Source organism: Zalophus californianus, chromosome 10, assembly GCF_009762305.2.
Source record: "Zalophus californianus isolate mZalCal1 chromosome 10, mZalCal1.pri.v2, whole genome shotgun sequence".
Classification (NCBI taxonomy): domain Eukaryota; kingdom Metazoa; phylum Chordata; class Mammalia; order Carnivora; family Otariidae; genus Zalophus; species Zalophus californianus.
This window is the reverse complement of record NC_045604.1, coordinates 13,594,944-13,605,595: the sequence shown is the minus strand read 5'-3', so window position 1 is coordinate 13,605,595 and position 10,652 is coordinate 13,594,944.

The following is a 10,652-nucleotide window of genomic DNA, read 5'->3' as shown; positions in this document are numbered from 1 at the left end:
GGTTGAACTGTCTTCCCCTAGCTGAAGGACACAACTCTGCTAGGGGCAAAACTGTAAAAAAGTAAAGTTTATCCTTGGCACCTTTGTAATCTGCCTCACCTCCAGCTCCCAGTCTCAGCCTTTTAATTGTTTTCTATTACCTGTGCCCAGTGGTGTCGTATTTCCCCCTCTCCTGTCCAGGATAAAATATTTAATACACTCATTCATACTTAAAGATCCTGAATTAATAATATACTTCCTAGTAGTTTGGTTTTCCTTCTTATCGACCAGAAAAACCTAGGGAGAGGATCAGTAATTGTTTCAAAGATATAAAGGACTAACTGTAGTGAGCAAAAGCCGTAAATGCTGTGTTTGTGTGTTTAAATCACCCCCACCCCCCGCTTTTGGGAAGACATGCTTCTCCCACTCAATGCCAGGCATGGGCAAGTGGCAAAATGGGCTAATTCTGGGGGCTTCATCTTCCTGGCAATAGCGATTAGCTCAGACCTTCTGTGCTTGAGACATTAAGCCCAAAGTCCCTTATTGGAATCAATATAAGATAGAGGGAGAAAATTGTTCTTTCTGTTGGGGTTGCTAAAACAGGTATGTGTACAAATGAAGTACTTGGGAAATCATTTTTGGACCCATGGAAGAGGCTCCTATGCAGTGGGAAAGAAGAAAGTCAGCCCACAGAAAGAAGAACCAAGACATGGAGAGACAGCTCTGACATTTTGAGTCCTTTCAAGCCAATCTAGCTATACTTGAAATTAGATTCACCTGTACCACTCAAAAGGTGTGTTTGTGCATATTGTATGTATATGTTATTCACACCATCCCTCCCCTAAGTGGAACCACACTTTTCCTACTCAATAGCGGGGATGGGTATATGAATCAGGATGGCTAGTCTTTCCAGTTATGCTGAGTTGCAAACCACTAATTTCCATTCCACTTTTGGGGGGATAGGGATTGGGTCTTGAGCTAGGTTGATTCAAGTTTTTTGGTATTTGGAATTGAAGGGATCCTGACTGATACATTTTTGAGGGAAACATTTCTGGGTGGACGATGTTCCTGTTGCTTCTCTCGTACCTTAGGAATGTTGCTTTGCTGTTGGCTTGAATAATCATTCTCTGTTGACATTGCAATCTGCAGTTCTTTGCTGGTAGACAGCTGGATGTGTTTTTCACCATTTCTTGTTGACATATTCAATATGATTTAACTCGATCTACTTCAGTTTAGTTCATTTTAATGAATGTGGACCTAGGTGCTCCATGAGGTCCTTTTCTAGAAAGTAAGCAGTAGACCGTTTGGATGTCATATTAAAGTGCAACAGTTCTTCCACTTAGGGGATTTGGAAAGTATGAGCTCCATTTCAGATTTTGTATGGCAATCTACTACACATCTTGTAGGTCCACCTGTTGAGCATTGATAAAAATCAATGACTTGCCACTGTTTTGACCTTTGATGCAACTCTGAGGTCTTTTTTTTTTTTTTTTTTTTGAGGTCTTTATTAAGTAGCAGATGGGATTGACGATTACAGGCTGATACTTGAGAAATTCACTGAAAGAAAAAAGATCATTAACATTTGTATTTCTAGTCCTGGGTGGTCATATGACTTTTTCAACATTATTGCCAACACTCCAATTAATGAAAGACTATACAAACATGAAAGTATGAATCCTCTGGTTCTCGTTTTGAATTTCTATTTATTCTGAGTGATTGTGACTGTGTATTTATATGTGTGCATGTAAACTCACACAATTCTTTATACAGAATCTATAAATAGTTATATTAACCATCCTAGTTAAATATCACATGGATTCCAGTGGAAGAAAAGATCACACTGGTGGGGATGTTATAACTTTCTATTACTACTCACTTGCTTTTTTATTTTCTCATATGACTTTGCTGGTATTTGGAATTGAAAGGATCCTGACATGTCAATGTTGACATTGAGTATGACTAAGTCTTGGCCTTGGGGACATTCCATTCTCTTAGTCACTGACTTTTACTTTCCATCTGGGAGCTGGGGGTCCTCACTGCATCTTGTGGTTGCCTCCTGGCTCACGGTACAGTGAGGGGTCCTGGAGGAGAGACCCCAGTCAGGATAGTAGTCCTTCCCTGTGGTTGCTGCTGCTGTGCTAGGCGTCAAAACAATGTCTGAACATATCAGCTGAGGACTTTCTCAAACTTGCTTTTATGAGGCTCAGTCTTAGATTGGATCGAACCATAAAAAATCAGTTAGTTGACAGTGAAAAACGTAGGCAATCAGCGGGTATTTTTTTGTAAAGATTAGTAAATAACCAGTTTGGGTGCTTGTTTTTTCAAATAATTGCACTGGGTTAAAGCTATATCTTATACAGCAAAACCCAGCATGCCTTCTTTGGCTGACTTGACTGGTCAAGAAAGTCATATGGAAAAAAAAAAAAGCTTGAATTCTGTGTATTGATTCAAATTAAAATAACTACTTCATTTTTTTTGGTGACTGATTTGAGTTGAATCTTAATTTTTATGTCATGAGATAAAGTCTTTGATGATAAGAATTATTTTCATAATAAGAGCCTTTAACAAGAGAAAATAGGGTCTTTTGTCATTAGCTTAAAGATTGAGTTTCTTTCTTTTTTTTTTAAGATTTCATTTATTTATTCGAGAGAGAGCACGAGAGAGAGCATGAGCAGGAACAGAGGGAGAAGGAGAAGCAGATTCCCCGCTGAGCAGGGAGCCTGACGCAGGACTGAATCCCAGGACCTTGGGATCATGGCCTGAGCCTAAAGCAGATGCTTCACTGACTGAGCCACCAAGGTGCCTGAAGATTGAGTTTCTTAATCAGTTGTATAGTAGACTGTGACAATACATGTCAATTATATTGATTATTTTGATGATAATTATTTGCATATTTATGAGAAAAAAACCCAGGAATTAGCTTAGTTAAAAACCAACTATTTTCTTTTCTCAAAATGACATCACTTAAATTGTAACTTTTCTCTTTTTTTAAAAAACTGTAACTTTTCGGGGTGCTTAGGTGGCTCAGTCATTAAGCGTCTGCCTTCGGCTCAGGTCATGATCCCAGAGTCCTGGGGTCGAGCCCCACATCGGGCTCCCTGCTCCGCGGGAAGCCTGCTTCTCCCTCTCCCACTCCCCCTGCTTGTGTTCCCTCTCTCGCTGTGTCTCTCTCTGTCAAATAAATAAATAAAATCTTTAAAGAAAAAAATTGTAACTTTTCAATGAGTTATTTGACTTTACAAATGTATAGGTTTATGTATAGAAATCTGTCTCTTTAAATGATTAGATCAAGTTGATTGGGGATCATCCATTATGATGCTTGAAAAAAGTAATTGGTGATTATGATTCTAATACCAATTCCAATGTGTGTGTGTTTTTCCATACCCCTAAGCAAATCTGCAACATCAGCTGGGTGTCCTACAACTCAACGAAATTCTGACACTATATAACTGGAGATAACATCAGATCTCACAGGTTAGGGGCTCAGTCTGCAGGGCTGCCCCCTGCCGTTAGATGTCAATTATCTGACCCATCAGCTATAGTTCAGAGGTTCCCATGACCCCTCCTTGGGTTTGATTAATTTGGTAGAAATTTCACAGAACCTAGATACATTTTTTTTTAAATAATTACATTTTTTTTTTTTTTTTTTAAGAGAGAGAGTGCGGGGGATGAGGGGCAGAGGGAGACGGAGAGAGAGAATCTCAAGCAGACTCCCCACTCAGCATGGAGCCTGACACGGGGCTCAATCTCACCACCCTGAGATCATGACCTGAGCTGAAACCAACAGCCAGACGCTCAACTGACTGAGACACCCAAGCGCCCCAGGACTTAGAGAAAATTTTACCTACTGGTTTTACCATTGGTTTCTTTTTTTTTTTCCTTAAACATATATTGCATTATTTGTTTCAGAGGTACAGATCTGTGATTCAACAGTCTTGCACAATTCACAGCACTCACCATAGCACATACCCTCCCCAACATCTATCACCCAGTCACCCCATCCCTCCCACACCCACCACTCCAGCAACCCTCAGTTTGTTTCCTGAGATTAAGAATTCCTCATATCAGTGAGGTCATATGATACATGTCTTTCTCTGATTGACTTACTTCACTCAGCATAACACCCTCCAGTTCCATCCATGTCATTGCAAATGGCAAGATTTCATTCCTTTTGATGGCTGCATAATATTCCATTGTGTATATATACCACATCTTCTTTATCCATTCATCTGTCGATGGACATCTTGGGTCTTTCCACAGTTTGGCTATTGTGGACATTGCTGCTATAAACATTGGGGTGCACGTACCCTTTCAGATCCCTACATTTGTATCTTTTACCATTGGTTTCTTATAATAGGATATAACTCAAGATAGCCAGATGCATGAGTTGTATAGGACAAGGTGTGTGGGAAAGGGTGCAGAGCTTCCATGCTTCACTCTTTCAACACCACCACATGTTCATCAACCAGAGGTTCTCTGGGTCCCTACCTTTTAGGTTTTTAGGTAGGTCTCATTACTTAGGCTTGGCCATGGGCTAATGAACTCGATCTCCAGCCCTTCTGCTCACCAGGGAGCTTAGTGGGGAGACTGAAAATTCCAATCTTCCAAACACATGGTTGGCACCACTGGCAACCAGCCCCCATGCTTAGGTACTTTCCAAAAGTCACTCATTAACATAACAAAAGATACCTTTGTGGTTCTCATCACAGGAAATTCCAAGGTTTTAGGAGTTTCATGCCAGGAATGAGAACAAAGACCAAATAGATATTTCTTATTTTAAGTCATGATATCAAGATAATGTATCCAAAAAATGAATCATGGAATGATGTAAAACGCAATGTAACAGTTCAATGGATATAAAGGTATAAAAACTGTGAAATGTGGTTCTTGACCCTGAAGAATTTATAATCTACTTGAGGAGGATTTGTGGACACCCATGTACACACACAAGATAGACTCTAGATGATAAATAAATGTTGTAGTGGGAAGTGTAGAGAACTATGAAATAATCCCAGAGGGCTAAAATGAGCAGGGACTAGAGATGGGGCTTTTAGGATGAAATATTCATGTAATTGAAGAGGGAGAAGAAAATCTTATGGAGGAAAAAAAAATCATAAAATGAGTTCTTACTCCTCTCACAGAGGAATAATATAGCAGTATTAGCAAAGTAAAGAAAGAAGGAAAAGATTTTAATGAAAGGTCACAGAAGTGACCTAACACCTTCAATTGAATCTATGTTATTTATAATCTTTTTCTATCTACATACTAGCTCAGAGTTTCTCACGAACTAAATTAACAAGCTATTTGATTAAATCAAAAGGTCAGGGGGTACTCTGAATATCTATCGGTATATAATAAATCACCCCAAAACTTAGTAGTGTAAAACAGCAATATATATTTATAATCTCTGATGGTTTCTGTGGGCCAGGAATTTGGGAAGGGCTTGATTGGATGGTTCTGGCTCTGGGTCTCTTATGTGATTGCAGGCAAATGTTAGCTAGGGCTGGAGAAGTGGGACAGAGGGAGGCTACAGAAGCTGGAGGGTGGCCAGGCTCCTCTTCTGGATTCTCAGAGCTGCTCCATGTGGTCTGCCCACACAGGTGAGTTTGGGCTGCCTCACAACATGGTAGCCCCAGGACAGCCAGACTCTAAACATGGCTGCTGGAAGAGGAGAATTCTAACAAATCAAAAGCATCATTGCCCATCCTCTACAGTCCAGGTCACACAGCATCACTGCCACCATATAATCACACTGCATCCAGCTTCAAGAGGAGGGAGCATAAACTCCATCTCTTCAGATCAAAGTTTGGTTGCGAGAAATGGTTATGGAATAGAAGATACTGTTTTGCCCATTTTAGAAACTATAATCTACTATGATAGATCATTTGAGGCATTTTGTTTGATTCAGCACTGTCCTCGAGGAGTAAGAAATTAGTAGAAAAACCTCAAACGTGTGATACTTGTGTTAATTGGCTGAAATGTATAGATAATATGCATTCAAAAGAGTAGATAGTGCTCATTTAGATGCTGATCTAATCATATATATATATGTATATATATATATACATATATATATGTACTAGTGACCCAAATAACCCATTTCCCATCCCTAATTCATGGCTACTTGTCCATAAAAATAATAAAACCTTTGGAGATTGGTCCTATTGATAATAAAAATGAAAAGTCGTCTTTTAAAACACCTCACAGGGTTTTAGCATTTTGTTTTCTTATTTATCCTTCATTTGAATCAAAGCCCAACCTGGTAGTTGTTTCATAGCAATTTCCTTTAGGCTGGATTGATGTTTGTTGCTAATGAGACTGAGCAATCAAAACCGTAACCTGCATTCCTGACACTTGGCCTCATGCATTTTAAAACATAGCCAAGAGTTAAATAGACTTCTGAAATGAAATAGTCTTTTTGTTATTATTGTTGTTATTGTTATTATTTTAAACATAAAGCTTCAGTTCCAAAAATATTTATGTCCTTTCATAAGAAAGCACACTCCTCCTTGACATTCTCAAACATGAGCCAGAAAAGACATTACTGAACACCATCCTTTCACCTAAATGGGGAATAGGGTTTCTCTTCATTTGCTGGTGCTCTTTGTTTTTCGGGAGAAACATTATCTTGTCTCTGCTTTGGGCTTCTTTGCCTTGTTTTCCATTCTTTCAGGATGAAATACCAGAGAAACATCAGCTACAAATGCATGTGGTTAACCATGTTTAACCAGTTTTTCACTTAGGACTAACTCAGATTACTCTTCCCCATGCTTCCCAACTGTCTAAAATTATCATAAAGGTAAAACTTGGGTTTGTGCACTTTCCCTTAGTGCCCTCCGCCCCCCCCCCCCCCGCCAGGTCCTACTTCATGTGGGATCATTAGTGTTTTAACAAGGGGGCAGTCCATATAATATGAACTATTGTTTAAACAAGACAAATCAAAGAGACTTTATAGAAGGTCCATGGCACAGTGTTTGCCTGTTTCGAATATCCCCTGTGTATAACAAGATTATAATTAAGTCCTTGAGGTGAATATCCAAAATCTAGATGCCATCCCTAAAGTTAGGATTGGGAATGAGAGCTGCTTGATTTGACATCAAGAATAAAGAACTAGAACACACAATTTTCTAAGAAGTACTTTTTTTTTTTTTAAAACAGTCAGCATTTCGAATCATCAGGTTAGACAAGATTGTGACAAGCTTACTATTCAACTAGTAATCCCTTTAAGTGTTTCTCCTTATGTCTAGTTGCTATTAGGGTTATGACAAGCAAAGAGTAAGCAAGGAGAAGTTTTGTTTAGTTCATAAAAAGTTAATGATATGACACCTTCATTTCTGGATATTAAAAAAAGCACCAGAGCTCTTGAGAATTTCACTTCAGTTTCTACTTTCCAGCTCCAGACATAAATTGATATCCTCAATAAGGATTAAATAAAATGTAATGGAGACTTCAATGTAAAATTTAAAATTATGCAACTTGTAGAAAAAAAACATAGAAGAAAATCTTTGGGGTCTAGTGTTAGGTGAAGAGTTTTTAGACTTGACCAAAAGCATGATCCCGAAAAATTGATAAATTTGACCTCATCAAAATTAAAAATTAAAAACTTTAGCTCTGCAGAAGACCCTGTGAGGAGGATGTAAAAAGCAAACTACACATTTGGGGGAAAACCTTTGCAAACCACATATCCAACAAAGGCCTATATCTGGAATACGTAAAGAATGCTCAAAACTCAGTAATAACATGAACATTCAATTGGAGAGTGAGCAAAAGACATGAATAGACATTTCACAAAAAAAGACACACAGGTGGAAAATAAACACATGAAAAGATATTCAGCATCATTAGCTATTAGGGAAATGAAGATTAAAACCACGAGATATCACTACCTGCAATGGTTAAAATAAAAGTAGTGACCACACCAAATGCTGGTGCGAATGCATGAGTGGATTGCTTACACATTGCTGATGGGAATGAAAATGGCGCAACTCTGGAAAATAGTTTGGCAATTTCTTTAGAAACTCGGCATGCACTTACCATATGGTTCAGCCATTACAGCCTTGGGCATTTATCCCAGAGAAAGGAACACTAATGTTAACACAAAAAGCTGTACATGAACGTTCATAGAAGCTCTATCGGTAATAGCCCCAAACTGGAAACAACCCAAACTCCTTCACAGGTAAATAGTTAAGTTATGATACATTCATATCAGGAATGCTAGGTAGCAATAAAATTATTAATACAGGCAGAAACTGGGATCCATCCTAAGGGAACTAGGCTGAGTTTGAAAAGCCAAACTCAAAATGTTACATTGTATGGCCCCATTTACACAGCATTCCTGAAATAATGAAAATTATAGACAGATAGAACAGTACTGTATCTTGATTTGTGGTGATGGTTACATGAATCTATACATGGGACAAAATTGCTCAGAATAAATAGATACACAGCTATTGTGCACACACACCCACAAATGAGTGCTTGAGGGAATATAAAACTTGCGAAACTTGAGGAAGCTCTTTAGATTTTGTCCTTGTCATTTTGGTTGTGCTTGTGATATTGTACTAATTTTGTTAGCAGTCACCATTGAGGGAAACTAGGTGAAAGGTACATGAGAACTCCCTGTAATGTTCCTGCAATTCTCTGTGAATATATAATTATTTAAAAATGAGAAGTTAAAAAAAAGTAGTCCTCTTTTGGACTCAATTTAAGTTCTAACCCTGTATTGCTAATAAGGATATATTTATTTCTGTTAAGAGCAAGGAGTAGAAGCAATCAGCACCAAAACAATATATATAAGAACCTAAGAATATGGATAGAACTATTGTTGAAATTTATTGGATATTCATTTAGAAATTCATGGACAATACACGTTTGCTAAGTATTACGTTTGCTTATTTATCTTTTATGAATACAATCATATGAGAGTGAGAGGGAGAGCAGAGGTAAATGTTACCAAAACACATGGCAAAGCCAGACAACCTGGGCTCAAAGTCCTACTGGCTCAGTAGTTACTGAGTAGCAATTTCTTCTAGACCTGAGCCCACAGACGACAATAAGAACAACTGCAAGTATGCAAACAACAATAAATCTGTTTCCCCAGTTTTAATCACATTTAAAAAGGTTTCCATTTTGTATTATTCATGTTGGAATTCACTTAGACCTCAAATCAGATGTTTTTTTGGAGAAAGGAAAGTAGCTTGGGCAGAACATGTTTCAAATGCTATATTCTCCTACTCTTCAATATAAATAGCAAATTTTGAAGTCTTTCTATGTCTTTTCAGCAAAGATAATACAGATCTTTGTATATATATATTTAATTTATATTTTATATATAAACTTACCTTTATTTATTTATTTATTTAGATTTTATTTTATATATATAAATTTTGGATGGTTCCAAAGAAAATAACATGCCTTATCAAGAACCTTCATAAAATGTGCTGAAGTTGTATAATTTATTTTTTGGAAATCAAAGTGATTTTAATTAAAAAATAAAACCCTATGCATTATAGCAATAGGGGACTTCTTTAAAACTTATGGATCATCCACACAAAGAGTATTGTACTATGAGCTGGATATGTCATACTTCAATATATTACTATGGGGGGGTCTCTTAAGAAATATTGTTGAGTAAAATATGCAGAATAGAGAAAAGTATGTAAAGTACACACCATTTAGTAAAAATGGAGGCAAGCAAAAATATGTGTATATATTTTCTTACATTTAAAAAAAGCAAAGGAAAACATACACATTTTCAAAAGGATTACTGAGGGAAGGTGGAGAATAAGGTAAAGTCCTAGGGACAGAAACTCACCTTTCAGTCTAGCTTACTTTGTAGATCTGACACTGAAACCATATACATATTTCACATAATTTTAAAATAAAATTAAAAAAAAAGCAACCCCTAAAAATGGAAAGGAGAAGGAAACCTATGAACCTAAGTATGCACGAACTGGTGACATAACCAACAGAGAAGAGCTCTCTAAATGACTTTAAAGCAAAGTCGTTTTACTGTACATTCCAAGTAGGATATAGTTTGAAGACAAGTAGAGCTGCAAAAAATTTAAACATTTTTCATATTTCTGAACCATGATATTTTTGATCTTAGTATTAGCATTATTATGAGCAATGATTATATATTTGATATTAAAGAATTATTAGTTTTTTAAGATGTGATCATGAGTATGTTGGAAAAGAGTCATTATTTTCTGGAGAGACTTGGTAAGATATTTAGAAATAACATGATGTTTATTTGTTTCAGAATCATCCAAGGGTAGGGAAGTGGGTGAAATGTAGCGGAAAGGTGGCCATGACTTGGTAATTCCTGAAGCTGGCTGATGACTCTATGAGATTCATCGTTTTATCCCTTCTACTTTTGCATAAAGTTGAAAATTTTCAAATTAAAAGTTTAAAACTATCAATCAAATCAGAGTTGAAAAACTGTAAACAAAAGAAGAAATATTGCTTCCTTCACTGCTACAGAAGATGGTCTCCATAGAAATTCATTGTTGGTAAGCCCAGCATAAGTTCCAAAAAATTGCAAAAGCAAGGGCTTTTCTCTAATACTCTCCATCAGCGTTCATTATTTTACTTTATTTCAGACTCTAAGGGTACAGAAGTCTAGTATAAGCTTTTTGAAAATCATCTTCAAGTGTATAAATTTAAGAAAAGCA